This window comes from Lagenorhynchus albirostris, chromosome 1 (genome assembly GCF_949774975.1).
Source record: "Lagenorhynchus albirostris chromosome 1, mLagAlb1.1, whole genome shotgun sequence".
Classification (NCBI taxonomy): Eukaryota; Metazoa; Chordata; class Mammalia; order Artiodactyla; family Delphinidae; genus Lagenorhynchus; species Lagenorhynchus albirostris.
The window spans coordinates 150,403,327-150,420,512 of NC_083095.1; positions in this window are offsets into that span (position 1 = coordinate 150,403,327).

Consider the following 17,186-nt stretch of genomic DNA (forward strand, 5'->3'; position numbering starts at 1 on the left):
AGGTTGTATTCACAAAAGAAAACAAAAACAAAAACCAGCATTTCTCTGCTTCTGCCTTTCTCCCATTTGGAAGAAATAAAACTTTCTTCCAAATAATTCTGAGACTCCTGGAGTATGTCTTGCTTAAGCTTTCACCATGTGTCCATCTGTGTCCATCACATTTCTCCTCTCCTTCCCTGCCTATGAGGCCCTACAAGTGAGCTGTCATCTCGTGCATATTTCTGTCTCTCCATTCTCTCTGTCTCTCTCTCTCTCTGTCTCTCCATTTTCTCTCTCTCTCTCCAGACTTTGACTTCTCTGGCTCCCTGTCTAGGTCAATATCTCTAATCAACATCAACATATATTTTAGCAGTGTCACTCCAAGTGGTACAATTACATTCCTACCACTGCTAGGATCTCTTTTAGCTAGAAAATGACTCTGAAAGTCTCACACTGATTTCGCTAAACTATCTCTAATTACTTACCCCATAATTATTATAGCCCTTTCTCCCAGGACTTTCCCCCAGTCAGCTCATGAGGACTGAGTCAGGCAATTCTCAGAATGATAAGCATTATATTGGGTGAGCCAAAATGTTCATTAGTTTTTTTTTCTGTAAGATGGCTCTAGTAGCACTTAGTTGTCTTTAAATTCGTTTGAAACAATTTTGTTAGATTGTATGTGACAGCTGTCATATCAGCGTGCGTTTAAAAGAAGACTTATCAAAATTGGTGAATTTTTGTGTAGCCATTTTAATATTGAAGACGGAAGAAAAACGCAACATTTTCAGCATATTATGCTTTATTATTTCAAGAAAGGTAAAAATGCAACTGAAACACACAAAATGATTTGTGCAGGGTATGGAGAAGGTGCTGTGACTGGTTGAACATGTCCAAAGTGGTTTGTGAACTTTCGTGCTGGAGATTTCTCGCTGGATGAAGCTCTACAGTCGGGTAGACCAGTTAAAGTTGACAGCGATCAAATCAAGACATTAACTGAGAACAGTCAACATTATACCACGAGCGAGATAGTCAAAATACTCAAAATATCCAAATCAAGCATTGAAAATCATTTGCACTGACCTGGTTATGAGAATCGCTTTGATGTTTTAGTTCCACATAAGTTAAGCAAAAAAAACCTTGACCATATTTCCGCATGCGATTCTCTACTGAAACGTAATGAAAACTTCCCGTTTTGAAAACAAATTGTGATGGGCGATGAAAAGTGGATACTGTACAACCATGTGGAACAGAAGAGATCATGAGGCAAGTGAAATTAACCACCACCAACCACACCAAAGACCCGTCTTCATCCAAAGAAGGTGATGTTGTGTATATGGTGGGATTGGAAGGGAGTCCTCTATTATGAGCTCCTTCTGGAAAGCAAAATGATTAATTCCAACAAGTATGGCTCCCAATTAGACCAACTGAAGGTGGCACTTGAGGAAAAGAGTCCAGAATTAGTCAACAGAAAGCACATAATCTTCCATCAAAGTAACACATGACCACATGTTTCTTTGATAACCAGGCAAAAACTGTTACAGCTTGGCTGGGAAGTTCTGATTCATCTGCCATATTCACCAGACATTGCACCTTCAGATTTCCATTTATCTCGGTCTTTACAAAATTCTCTTAATGGAAAAAATTTCAGTTCCCTAGAAGACTGTAAACGGCACCTGGAACAGTTTTTTGCTCAAAAAGATAAAAAGTTTGGGGAAGATGTACTTATGAAGTTACCTGAAAAATGGCAGAAGGTAGTGGAACAAAAAGGTGAATACGTTGTTCAATAAAGTTCTTGGTGAAAATGAAAAATGTGTCTTTTATTTTTACTTAAAAAACAGAGGGCACATTTTGGCCCAACCAATACCACACTCAAAATCACTCTTCCCCTCTGACTTGCCCAGTTTTCCTCAAAATAAATTTGTAATTCTTCTTTGAAATACCTAGAGTCTTTTCCAGGAATACCTAGTGTCTGTTTATCTGGTATTCTAGACATACCCAGGTAGGTCTGAATCTTAGGAAGAACACAGCAAACACAGGCTGACAAATCAATACTCCTGCTGCATGACTATTTCTCAAAATTCCTGGAATTTGTTGTTTCATAAAGACAATAAAAATCCCCAGTATTTAGGGGATTTTTATGTATAGAAATCACCCTCTATACAATATATACAAAGGGCCTTTGAGATGCCAGATACTGACCAAGACAATAAGCCATGACTTCACTAAACAAATTACAGACTATTAGAATAGACAGACCAGATTTATAAACAATTAATTGCAGTGTAGGAGGGTTCCTTTTTCTCCACACCCTCTCCAGCATTTATTATTTGTAGACTTCTTGATGGTGACCATTCTGACTAGTGTGAGGTGATGCCTCTTTGTAGTTTTGATCTGCATTTCTCTAATAATTAGTGATGTTGAGCATCTTTTTATGTACATTTGGCCATCTGTATGTCTTCTTTGGAGAGATGTCTATTTAGATCTTCTGGCCATTTTTTTATAGGGTTGTTTGTTTGTTTGTTTGTTTGATATTGAGCTGTATGAGCTGTTTGTATATTTTGGAGATTAATTCCTTGTTGGTTGCATTGTTTGCAAATATTTTCTCCCATTCTATAGGTTGTCTTTTTGTTTTGTTTATGTTTCCCTTTGCTGTGCAAAAGCTTTTAAGTTTACTTAGGTTCCATTTGTTTATTTTTGTTTTAATTTCCATTATTGCAAAAAAAATTGCTGTGATTTATGTCAAAGAGCATTCTATGTTTTCCTCTAAGAGTTTATAGTATCCGGTTTTGGTGGGAATGTAAATTGGTACAACCACTACAAATAACGGTATGGAGGTTCCTTAAAAAACTAAAAACAGAGCTACCATATGATCCTTCAATCCCATTCCTGGACATGTATCTAGAGAAAACCATAATTTGAAAAGATACTTGCATTCCAATGTTCCCAGCATTACTTTTTACAATAGCTAAGACATGGAACAACCTAAGTGTCCATCGATGGATGAATGGATAAAGACGATGTGGTATATATACACAATGTAATATTACTCAGCCATAAAAAATAATGAAATAATGCCATTTGCAGCAACATGGATGGACCTAGAGATTATCATACTAAGTGAAGTAAGTCAGACAGGGAAAGACAAATATCATATGGTATCACTTGATATGTGGAATCTAAAAAAAATGGTACAGGGACTCCTCTGGTGGCACAGTGGTTAAGAATCTGCCTGCCAATTCAGGGGACAGGGGTTCAAGCCCTGGTGCAGGAAGATCCCACATGCCACGGAGCAACTAAGCCTATGTGCCACAACTACTGAGCCTGTGCTCTAGAGCCCGTGAGCCACAACTATTGAGCCAGTGTGCCACAACTACTGAAGCCTGCATGCCTAGGTCCCATGCTCTACAACAAGAGAAGCCACTGCAATGAAAAGCCCACATACCACAGCGAAGAGTAGCCCTTGCTTGCCACAACTAGAGAAAGCCAGTGTGCAACAACAAAGAACCAACACAGCCTAAATAAATAAATAAATAAATAATTTTTTTAAATAAATGAATAAATGGTACAAACAAACTTATTTATGAAACAGAAATAGACCCACAGACATAGAAAACAAATCTATGGTTACCAAAGGGGACATGTGGGGGAGGGATAAGTTAGGAGTTTTGGATTAAAATATACACACTACTATAAATTTAAAAAATAGATAAACAAGACAACTCCAAACATTTACACAACATCATCAATCAACTATATTTCAATATTTTTTTAAACAAATTAAGCAATTACCGATAATGAAAAAACAATAATTGCAAAGTATAATCAATTATATACAAATTTATATTCTAGATACAACAGTAGCCCCAAGCCTGGAGAGCAACTGTGCTTGGGGGTAGAGAACCAGAGGGAAAATTGTGAAGAACTTCAACTGTAGTCTGCAGAATCACTAGGTAGTCAGGAGATATGAGTGGAGTAAATGCCATCAGCAAAATCAAGCAGGCAAAGCCCTACAAAGCTTGTTCAGGGGTAGGTAAGAACTTATAGTTCAAGTATGGGGCATGAAAAATATGGAGTTGAAGACCAATCTAGAGAGGTAAGCAGAAGGCACTCAGCCTAAGGAGTTGAGCTTCATCTTTTCAGCAATGAACCATTGGAATGGTTCGGTCCTCCATTTACGAAGCACAGAAGTGATATGGCTGATGGGCTGGAGGCTAGCTTTCATAGAAGGTTCCATGGAGACAAGAGTATGATAGGCATGTTGGGCTGTAACTAAGATTGATGTAAACGTGTGGCAGCACCCAAAAACAAATCCTTAAGTCCATGTGCTAAATTGTACACAGCTTATTCTCCAGTACTGCATCCCATCACTTTGGGTTCCACACTAGCTCTGTCCTTAAAGAGCCTTCCCTTGGTTATTTTGTGACACATATAAAACTGAGCCTCAGAGAGAAGAGTTTTGCCAGGGCCCTTTATAAAATGGCCAGTTACTGTGGGTCTCTGCCCTGTGCTTGCCTGGCCAACATGGGAAGGTCGATGTGGAGCAATGCTTGTATTATATCACTTATCTTGTCTTCATCATTATATTTTTCCCTCACTGCTGACCTCCGCTCACATGAAGAAGAAAGAAAATTGGTACCAGATGGTGTTACATCCATGGTTCTCAGTGTCCCAGGAAGGATTCCAGAATTCCTTTTTCAGCTTATTTGTAGGTCTTTGGTAACCCACGCACCAGGTCACTCATAGCTCTACCTGCCAACACCAGCAGGTAGTAACTGAAAGGCAACCATACTTACTGTGGCAATCTTTCAACACTCGGTAAAACTCACCCAATATATACAAGATACTGAAGGACCAGACCTTAAAAAGTGATCCAACATATAGGGTGGCAGTCAAAGCTTATCAGTCTTCTGAGATTGAAGTTGCTTTTCACGTGAAACATAAAATCTCAGAGTTGAATTTCTAGCTTAAAGTTTGTCTAGTCCACTGGGTCTAAAACATGGCTGTCTTAGAATCGCTATGTGAAAAATATATAGATTCTTTGCCTCTACCTCCAGATGCTCTGATTTGGCCAGTCTTGGGGTAGAACCCACATATTTGTATTTTCGACAGCTCAATAGATGATTTTGATGTGCAGTCAAGTTTGGGAGCTTTGGGTCACCCTTATAGTGTTTGAATTCCACCCCAAATATCTCTTCCAATTTGTTGAGCAACGTCCCCTAAAACACTTCCAGCACCAAAGATTTCAATTCCTGCCTCTGTGGTCCACTTCTTATTTAAACAACTTAAACCATTATGAAGTGCTTTTTCATGTAACCAGAGTATGGCAGGTCCCATTTCTGTCCCTGGGTGAGGAGGAGGTTATCAGGAGAATCCAGGAAATCCACCCTACAGTCTGCAATGCCTGGAAAGACATGATGATCAGTGGTCTTCTCCATACAGGTGACTCCAAGAGGAAGGTCTGTTCTCTCCCTTCCACTTGCCATGCCTCCCCCAAAGCATATGGTTCCACATGCTGTCTGGAACAGCTTCTGTGAATAATCCCACACCCTCCTCCTTGAAGAAAGAACACTAAAAGAAGTGTAATAAGTTCTTCTACTAATGATTTGGGCAAGCACCCAGGCCATAGAGACAGGAGGTGATGACTTTGTCGGAATCGTTCATACTTTTCAAGGAGGTGTAGAAGAGCTCACAGTAGGGAAATATGTTGGTTGTAAATGTGCTCTTGCTCCTCATCTCCCTTCCCAGTGACCCTCTTACTGCTCCCTGTTCTTGTCTTCCTCCTGCAGTCACACCTCAAGAATCCCTGTATGGAGGTGTCACCACCACTTTCCTGTGTGAAACTCCAACCCTCTTTACTTAAGAAAGGAATTCAAGCCTCCTAGGGCTTTCCTCATATGCCAATGAAGGCTTCCTTCTGCCCAGGCTTCACAAGCTCACAGGCAGAGGGGAAGGCGTGGACCCTGAGATTGGTTGAAAGAAGATGGGAACTCCTATTCCATTTCATTCTCTCTTCTAGTAAGGGTTGTAGCCAGTGTCAAGTGGAATTTCCTAAGAGCAAACATGCCTCCTCTTAGCAACTATTCATTTTCTTCCTAAAACAACATGTTCTAGTTGCATAAGTCTCTTATTAACAGAATTTTGACTAAGCCCTTGTGAAATATAACATTGTGGGCATTATTGAACCAAGGAGCATTTTAGCATCTTTCCTGCATCTGTTTACATAACAAGAGCTGCCACATTGGCTAAGATCTGAGTGGCCTATAGGGGATATGCAGCAACATTCCCAAAGTTTTTTTTATTTTTCTCTGATGTCTGAATTGTTCTCCTGATAGAAAGAATTGGTATTAGCTCATTCACACCTGTGTTAACTTGAAATCTCTCTCCCAGTGTTTTCTGGTTTTTGTTTAGTCAGGAGACCAATAAAGCACCATCCACCATAGAGATACAAATAATTTATCAAAGGCATGCTCCTTTGAGGAAATAGTGTAATAATAGTTAACTTCTATACCCTCCTTTGGCACAACTACCATTTTTAGAGATAGAATACAAAACTGTATAGAAAATTATTTTCAATGCAAAAATTTTTCATATGCTACCCTCCCCTAAATAGCCCTAGGCGTTATTTTTTAGATCCATATGTTTTTGAGACGTTTTCTATTACACCAAGAGCTTCTTGAGAGCAGGAATACTCTCTCTTTTATAACAGTATGCCCTGGGTCATAGAGAGGCCAGCACATATGAGGGGCTCAAGGGATATTTACTGGGAGGGAATGGATGGAAGTAAGGAGAAATATAGATGAAAGAATGGATGGATGGATGGATGAGTGGATGGATGGATAGATGGATGGATGGATACCATGAACCAAATGGGGCTCCAGCATTTCAAATATCCCATACACTTATTCTGCAGCTTTGAAATTGTGCTTTCCCAGCAAAGATTAGAAGTGAAGAGTGGGCCCTTACCTTAGGAGATGTGATTGCCTTGTGCTGTCGATTTTAGCTATTTCCCAAGCCAAGCAAAAGCAGATCCTGCTCATAAACATGATTATGCCAGATGGGAAACTGATTAAACAGGCTGACTGACAATATCTGTTCATCTTAATTAGGGCATAGCTTGAAGATGACTGCTTGAAATTCAACCTGATCACAACCAGAAACAATGGAAATTGCCAAATGTACTGTTTTCTCCCTAAGAACGTGAGTCTGGGATGACTGTAATTTCTTTAAAAAAAAAAAAACATTTCAGAGGAAAATTGATCTCATTTGTTAAGACATCATTTAAGGGAGGTCCAAATTATAGGAGATAAATATGGAAAATGACAAAATCTTTCAGAAGTTGATGATAAACATAAAAACTAGAGTCCACCCTTCATTTCTACAGAATTTTTTAAAAGGGAAATGAGAGCCCACATAACTATTATGTTTTATTTCTTCCCCCAGGATGCCAAAATCCATGATTTTCTAAAATAAACAGTAGATTTTTACGTGGGCCTGAACAAACTCTGCTACTTATTAACTGAGTGTGACCTAGGGCAGAACAATTAATCACTTTGAAACTCAATTTTCCAATGTACATAAAAAATAAAATTTAAAAAGCACAGCCTATCTAACCTATGTGCACATTAAAGAGGTATGCAAACCATTGGTGCCTGTTGCTGTTCTAAGTCATCTGCATATATTAATTTCTCTAACATGCTTGGAGTGGGTGCTATTATGCAAGAGGACACGGCAGCATTAAGAAGTTAAATCACCTCACCAAGATCACATAGCTAGAAGAAGAACATCTGTGATTAGAAATTAGGGAGGCTCACCCCAGAGCCCTCTGCCTCACATTATTGGTTTCCAAGAAGTGTTGTTGATGAATAGATGAGAAGGAGAAAGGGAGAGGGGAAGGGGCAGAAGGTCTAACTGAGGACATCTCTTAAAGTCAGTTCAGTAGTTTCCGACTTTTTCTGATTCAAGCTTACCAACAACCTTAAAGTTATAATTTGACTTTCTCAGTAGATCAGACGATGAGGGAAAAACTTATGTAATTAGGCCAATCCATATGGTAAATTCCACCTGAAGTAAGAATGCTCATGACAAATTAGCAAATTCTGATCAATGTTTATTCATCGGTCTCTAAACTTGGTAATGTGAGTCAGTCCATGAGAGATAGTCCACATCCTTAGGGTAATCAGCCAGCTTTAAGAGCCTGAAGGTCAGACTGTGGGCCACGGAGAAGCTACCTTGGAAATGTCAACCTGGGGAGCCTCTGCAGAGACGGCCAGTCAGCCTCAGACAAGAAAGACAACCTGAGGGCAGACAGGATTTCTTCCCGCTCTCTCTAAGACCAGTAGCCTATTTCTGTATTTCCCAACCTCTGCTGCAATGAACACTAGCCTTGTGAGATTCTCTGTGAAGAGATATAATAGCCAAATCATGAACATTAAATAATCATAAGTTTTTTTAAATCCTATTTTTAAAAAAACGTAGTCTCCAGTTTTTCCTCCAGGGAGGACCTTATTAAGGTCCTGTTAGCTAGCAGCTTCATGTACATTTACACAGGACTGAAATCAATGGAATACAAAGGGCAGAAGTGGGTGGATGAAGGCTTCACCAACAGCCTGCCCATCCGGCCTGTAGGCCGGATGGTGAACATTTCACCATTCAGTGGACAGTTGGACATCTCTCCATAAGATAAAGGGCAGCTGGATCTGTACGTTAACGTCACCAACCAGGGCATACTGTTGTTCATGGCAAACTTGTTGAGGTTTAACCAAGCCCTTTTCCCACAAAGCAAGAGGATAATGGAATCACTATATCATCGTAGCTTGATGATGCCATCAAGAAAGTTGGTTTGAATAGAATGCTTAAAACTTTGTAATGCAAATCACATGTCAGTTCTTGATGGATGTTTCTAATTAAATCCTTTTTTAAAAGGCTTAAAAAATGTATTTAGATACAACTTGATGTTTCCTAATCTTCTTGTCAATGGAGTCCATTTTTTTCCCACATAGATCTCATTAATTTTCTAGAATAGTAATTCCACTGGCCTAATTCAATTCATTAAGCAAACAAAAGTTGAGAATATACTTCATGCCAGGGACTGTTCTAGGTTCTGGGGAAGTCTCAAGGATAAATCTGGGAAAAGGGACTTATCATTCTGAATGCCCAATGTTTGTCATTTACTTTGATCTTATAGAATGTAATCCTCACCAAAAAGTCTCTGAAGGATACATTATTAGCCTTATTTTACAATAAGGAAACTGAGATTCAGAGAACTCAAGCCCTTTACTCACTGCTATCCAGATATTAACTGGCATTGTCTGAGTTTGAAGCCATGTTCCTCTCACTGCAGACCTGATACTCTTACAGTTCTATAACATGGATATTTTCTTAAGTAACTTACAATTGTGCAGAATAGACATGTATGCGGCTGTATAATATATGAGAGAAAGCTCAGTGTCCTCAGAGAGGGACAGAAAGTGTCCTATTGTGCATTCAAAGGAACTTGATACTATTTTCATCAAGGAAGATTCAAGGGAGGTTTTGTTTTTGATGTGGCATTTGAGCAGAGCCTAAATGGGAAGAAGTCATTCCATATGGTGGAAATAGGGAAACAAATTTGGAAAATCTTGACCTGTATAGAGAGAATTATCAATAACCTATATAAGGGCAAATGTTCTCTTCTTTAAAAAGCAATTAAATCTTTGAGTACCTAATATTTGCAGGGCACAATGAAGATACTAAGGTGGACAAAACCTCCCTGACTTCATGGCAGTTTGATACGTAGTACGGCAATCTTCCCTGAATACAACCATTGGGAACACAAGTGCTGTAGGAAAGCAGAGAAAGTCTAGATTGGTTTCAAGTGAAGAGTTGCCTGGAAGAGGTAGAATTTAGTTTGGAGATATATTTGAACAAGAAGTGTTAGAGAAGAAAGGTATGCCAAGCAAAAATATCCAATTGAGCAAGAAGACAGTAAAATATAATAACAAAAGATGACATATTTAGAATGTCCAGAGTGGTCTGGGGTTTAGAAGAGCTGCCTCTGTGGCCAAGGCACAAAGAATATAAGGCAGCCAGGCTCTGCTTCCCCCACCATTTCTTTTTATTTTAATTTTTTAATTTTATTTAATTTTTTTTTATACAGCAGTTCCTTATTAGTCATCAATTTTATACACATCAGTGTATACATGTCAATCCCAATCGCCCAATTCATCACACCACCACCCCTACCCCCCCGCCGCTTTCCCCTCTTGTTGTCCATACATTTGTTCTCTACATCTGTGTCTCAATATCTGCTCTGCAAACCGGTTCGTCTGTGCCATTTTTCTAGGTTCCACATATATGCGTTAAAATATGATATTTCTTTTTCTCTTTCTGGCTTACTTCACTATGTATGACAGTCTCTAGAACCATCCACGTCTCAACAAATGATCCAATTTAGTTCCTTTTTATGGCTGAGTAATATTCCATTGTATATATATACCACATCTTCTTTATCCATTTGTCTGTCGATGGGCATTTAGGTTGTTTCCATGACCTGGCTACTGTAAATAGTGCTGCAATGAACATTGGGGTGCATGTGTCTTTTTGAATTATGGTTTTATCTGGGTATATGCCCAGTAGTGGGATTGCTGGATCATATGGTAATTTTATTTTTAGTTTTTTAAGGAACCTCCATACTGTTCTCCATAGCAGCTGTATCAATTTACATTCTCACAAACAGTGCAAGAGGGTTCCCTTTTCTCCACACCCTCTCCAGCATTTGTTGTTCGTAGATTTACTGATGATGCCCATTCTAACTGGTGTGAGGTGTTAACTCATTGTAGTTTTGGGGGTTTTTTTGTTTGTTTTTAACATCTTTATTGGAGTATAATTGCTTTACAATGGTGTGTTAGTTTCTGCTTTACAACAAAGTGAATCAGTTATACGTATACATATGTTCCCATATCTCTTCCCTCTTGCATCTCCCTCCCTCCCACCCTCCCTATCCCACCCCTCTAGGTGGTCACAAAGCACCAAGCTGATCTCCCTGTGCTATGCGGCTGCTTCCCACTAGCTATCTGTTTTACATTTGGTAGTGTATATATGTCCGTGCCACTCTCTCACTTTGTCACAGCTTACCCTTCCCCCTCCCCATATCCTCAAGTCCATTCTCTAGTAGGTCTGTGTCTTTATTCCTGTCTTATCCCTAGGTTCTTCATGACATTTTTTTTCTTAAACTCCATATATATGTGTTAGCATATGGTATTTGTCTTTCTCTTTATGACTTACTTCACTCTGTATGACAGACTCTAGGTCTATCCACCTCATTACAAACAGCTCAATTTCGTTTCTTTTTATGGCTGAGTAATATTCCATTGTATATATGTGCCACATCTTCTTTATCCATTCATCCGATGATGGGCACTTAGGTTGTTTCCCTCTCTGGGCTATTGTAAATAGAGCTGCAAAGAACATTTTGGTACATGACTCTTTTTGAATTTTGGTTTTCTCAGGGTATATACCCAGTAGTGGGATTGCTGGGTCATATGGTAGTTCTATTTGTAGTTTTTTAAGGAACCTCCATACAGTTCTCCATAGTGGCTGAACCAATTCACATTCCCACCAGCAGTGCAAGAGTGTTCCCTTTTCTCCACACCCTCTCCAGCATTTATTGTTTGTAGATTTTTTTTTTAAACATCTTTATTGGAGTATAATTGCTTTACAATGGTATGTTAGTTTCAGCTTCACAACAAAATGAATCAGTTATATATATACATATGTTCCCATATCTCTTCCCGCTTGCATCTCCCTCCCTCCCACCCTCCCTATCCCACGCCTCCAGGCGGTCACAAAGCACCGAGCTGATCTCCCTGTGCTATGCGGCTGCTTCCCACTAGCTATCTACCTTACGTTTGGTAGTGTATATATGTCCATGCCTCTTTATCGCTTTATCACCGTTTACCCTTCCCCCTCCCCATAGCCTCAAGTCCATTCTCTAGTAAGTCTGTGTCTTTATTCCTGTCTCACCCCTAGGTTTTTCATGACATTTTTTTTTCTTAAATTCCATATATATGTGTTAGCATACGGTATTTGTCTCTCTCTTTCTGACTTACTTCACTCTGTATGACAGACTCTAGGTCTATCCACCTCATTATAAATAGCTCAATTTCGTCTCTTTTTATGGCTGAGTAATATTCCATTGTATATATGTGCCACATCTTCTTTATCCATTCATCCGATGATGGACACTTAGATTGTTTCCATCTCTGGGCTATTGTAAATAGAGCTGCAATGAACATTTTGGTACATGACTCTTTTTGAATTATGGTTTTCTCAGGGTATATGCCCAGTAGTGGGATTGCTGGGTCATATGGTAGTTCTATTTGTAGCTTTTTAAGGAACCTCCATACTGTTCTCCACAGTGGCTGTATCAATTTACATTCCCACCAACAGTGTAAGAGGGTTCCCTTTTCTCCACACCCTCTCCAGCATTTATAGTTTCTAGATTTTTTGATGATGGCCATTCTGACTGGTGTGAGAGGATATCTCATTGTAGTTTTGATTTGTATTTCTCTAATGATTAGTGATGTTGAGCATTCTTTCATGTGTTTGTTGGCACTCTGTATATCTTCTTTGGAGAAATGTCTATTTAGGTCTTCTGCCCATTTTTGGATTGGGTTATTTGTTTTTTTGTTATTGAGCTGCATGAGTTGCTTGTAAATTTTGGAGATTAATCCTTTGTCCATTGCTTCATTTGCAAATATTTTCTCCCATTCTGAGGGTTGTCTTTTGGTCTTGTTTATGGTTTCCTTTGCTATGCAAAAGCTTTTAAATTTCATTAGGTCCCATTTGCTTATTTTTGTTCATTGTAGTTTTAATTTACATTTCTCTAATAATTAGTGACGTTGAGCAGCTTTTCATGTGCTTCTTGGCCATCTATATATCTTCTTTGCAGAAATGTCTGCTTAGGTCTTCTGCCCATTTTTGGATTGGGTTGCTTGTTTTCCTAATATTGAGCTGCATGAGCTGTTCATATATTTTGGAGATTACTCTTTGTCTGTTGATTCATTTGCAAATATTTTCTCCCATTCTGAGGGTTGTCTTTTCATCTCTTTTATCGTTTCCTTTGCTGTGCAAAAGCTTTGAAGTTTCATTAGGTCCCATTTGTTTATTTTTGTTTTTATTTCCATTACTCTAGGATGTGGATCAAAAAAGATCTTGCTGTGATTTATGTCAGAGAGTGTTCTTCCTATGCTTTCCTCTAAGAGTTTTATAGTTTCTCGCCTTACATTTAGGTCTCTAATCAAGTTTGAGCTTATTTTTGTGTATCATGTTAGGGAGTGTTCTAATTTCATTCTTTTACATGTAGCTGTCCAGTTTTCCCAGCATCACTTATTGATGAAACTGTCTTTTCTCCATTGTATATACTTGCCTCCTTTGTCATAGATTAGTTGACCATACGTGAATGGGTTTACCTCTGGGCTTTCTATCTTGTTCCATTGATCTATGTTTCTGTTTTGGTGCCAGTACCATATTGTCTTGATTACTGTAGCTTTGTAATACAGTCTGAAGGCAAGGAGTCTGATTCTTCCAGCTCCATTTTTTTCCATAAAGACTGCTTTTGTTATTCAGGGTCTTTTGTGTCTCCATACAAATTTTAAGATTTTTTGTTCTATTTCTGTAAAAAATGCCATTGGTAATTTGATAGGGATTGAATTCAACCTGTAGATTGCTTTGGGTAGTATAGTCACTTTCACAATATTGATTCTTCCAATCTAAGAACATGGTATATCTCTCCAACTGTTGATATCATCTTTAATTTCTTTCAGTGTCTTATAGTTTTCTGCACACAGGTCTTTCGTCTCCCTAGGTAGGTTTATTCCTAGGTATTTTATTCTTTTTGTTGCAGTGGTAAATGAGAGTGTTTCCTTAATTTCTCTTTCATATTTTCCATCATTAGTGTATATGCAAGAGATTTCTGTGCATTAATTTTGTATCCTGTAACGTTACAAAATTCATTGGTTATCTCTAGTAGTTTTCTGGTGGCATCTTTAGGATTCTCTAAGTAGAGTATCATGTCATCTGCAAAGAGTGACAGTTTTACTTCTTATTTTCCTATTTGGATTCCTTTTATTTCTTTTTCTTCTCTGATTGCTGTAGCTAGGACTTCCAATATTATGTTGAATAACAGTGGTGAGAGTGGAAATCCTTGTCTTGTTCCTGATCTTAGAGGAAATGCTTTCAGTTTTTCACCATTGGGAATGACGTTTGCTGTGGGTTTGTCATATATGGCCTTTATTATGTTAAGGTAGGTTCCCTCTATACCCACTTTCTGGAGAGTTTTTATCATAAGTGGGTGTTGAATACTGTCAAAAGCTTTTTCTGCATCTATTGAGATGATCATATGGTTTTTATTTTTCAATTTGTTAATATGGTTTATCACATTGACTGATTTATGTATACTGAAGAATCCTGCCATGAATTCTAGGTTAATTTAGTAGGTGGTTGGTAGTATTTTTTTAATGAGAATGTAAAGTTGGGAAAAATTCCTCACAGTTGGCCATATCCCATACTCTACTCCTGGAGAGTATTCTGATGGTTCTGAGTTACAGAATCACTCTGTTACTATCTGCACTCGTCACTGCCATGATACTTGTGTGGCAGCAACATAAGAATAAAGTCAGGCCAGAGTATTCCACCTGTCCTTCCACTGTCAGATAACAAATACTCTCAAGAGAAGATCACTTTACAGCCATTATTGCTCCAGCAAAGAAATAGATGACCAATGTTACAAGTTAGGAAGAATATCTGGTTAACCTGGCATCATCCCAAGAATATATTATGATTAAAAAATTACCCTCTTAATGTCTCTCTTTTGTCTTTGATTCCTTTGGTTGAAGTGGAAAACTGGTGTCTTTAAAAAGAAAATAAGATATACATCCTAAGTTGAATGTTTCTCTCAGAGGAAAGTGTTTGCTGGGGACTAAGAGAAAATCTCTCTGTTTGGGTCAAATATTAGGGTAGGAGCCCCTCATTAATAGGGATTTTATCTTGTCTGTTGTAGTAACCCCAGTACCTAATTCAGGGTGTTTTCTGAATGATCATTATTGAAAGGGCAACAGCAATGGAAAAATCCAAAGTCATTTGGCCCTGGTCACATTTTAAGGATTGTTACCAAATAACTGAGATATTGCAAGTATGAATATAAATTGCCATTTCAGTTTCAAACATTTTCTTTGCAGCATGAGAAAATGACATAATGAGTAGCAACAGAAGATCCCAGCAGGGATCCAGAATGCTAAGATTTCAACCAGTGTGCACCAATGCCAATACTCAAAAAGTCACCAATATGGAACATTTCTCCACTCATTTGGAAGATCATATTCAAAGTTTAATAAAGAGCTGAATTAGAGGACAAATGAACCAGCTTTCAGACCTCAGAAATATAAATGTTCAAGGAAAGTGAATTAGATTCACTCAAACATGAATTTTCAAGTGAAATAAATAAGATGAACTCAATAGTATAGCTTTGCCATTAAATATACACATTTTACAGACAGGCAGCATGGGGCAGCCTTGCCATACCGCTTTCCCACTATATGGGTGTCCTGGATGTCTGCCTGTCATCTGCCCAACCCATACCCATCCTTCTCCATTCTGCTCTGCAGGGCTCGGAGTCTGCAGGCTCCACTTCCCAGACTCCCTCATGTGCTGATTTTCTGTTCAGTTCTTCTTGCAGCAGACACTGGCAAGAGATCAGAAGGCAAGAAGATGAGAAAGGTCTCCTGCTCTGACTCCAACAGAGTTGCAATTGCTAGAGATGGCTAAGTGTTTTCAGCTGGATTATTCCAGAATCTGGCAGCTCCAGCTGATTCCAGACCTAGTTGCAGTGGCACATCTTCAGTGGATTCAGAACTGACTTCTGTAGCATTTTCAGCAGCTCAGCTCCAGTTAAGGGGCTAATGCAAGTTCTCATTTGAGTATCACCTCTTTTTTCTTTTTGCTCCTCTGATGACCCCTGACTGATTCAGTTGCTATCCAACCTCTCTGAGTTTTAATTTCCTCACTTCTAAACTTGAGATAATAATATCTGCTGGAGCAGAGGGTGTGAAATTAAGACTTTTAGAAATCCTAGGCTCTAGAAAGGTAATAGTGACCCCGTTTGTGTAATTCAAACTTTTTAAATAATAATAAACAAATAATTGTAAAGAAATTCGCAAATTCTTATTTCTAGCATAGGAATTTAATAATATTTTTAATATAAAAATATGGGTGGCTCTGCATATCTGGTATCCTAATTACAAACCTTGTCCATTATGGTGTATCTAGCACTTATAATTCCCTCCTTTTAGGGTTGTTTTGATGATCAGCAATAAGGTATGTGAAGCACCTAGCATGGTGCCTGGCCTGTACTAGGTACTACATGGCAGCTATGATTTTTCACATTGAAACCATTTTAATAGCAGCCATATTTTCTTAATACTTCCTGTACTTTCTAATATCATTACTACTATGATATCTCAGATTATATCCTAATTATGCCTCCCCACAGCTAAGATTGATGATCTCAGGAAGTCTCAAGTAGAGACTGTGCAGATAATAAAAACTGAAATCTTTGTTGATTCTTCTGAATGTGTTACAAGCCATAAACAGGAAAGTTGACACTGTTCCCAATAAAATATATTTACATAATCTGCTTAATCCTAAAGGGAAATAAACTAACATTTATTGTTGCCTATTATACATCAGGCAATTTGTTAGGTACATTTATCTTGATTCTCTCATGTAGTCTGGTTTAACTAGTTAGAAGATGATTTACTTTATTAATTGGTTGAACATAAACAAAGACAATGGATACCGTCTATCTTAATTAACAAGTGAGTACATATTATGTATGTTAGGAAGAGATTCATTCATGTAACCAAGATTTATTGCACACTTGCTGAGTGCCAGGAACTGTACTAGAAACTAAGGAAACAGAAATTAAAATAAAAAGACACACTGTAACTGACCCTCAGCCCCAGCTACTTTAGTAGTGGCTGCCAAGGGCACACAGGTGGCCTCAGTCAAAAGGAGCAGCCTCTGGAATTCCCTGGAATTCCCTGGGATGGAGGGAGATGCAAAAGGGAAGAGATATGGGGATATATGTATATGTATAGCTGATTCACTTTGTTATAAAGGAGAAACTAACACACCATTGTAAAGCAATTATACTCCAAAAAAAAAAAAAAGAA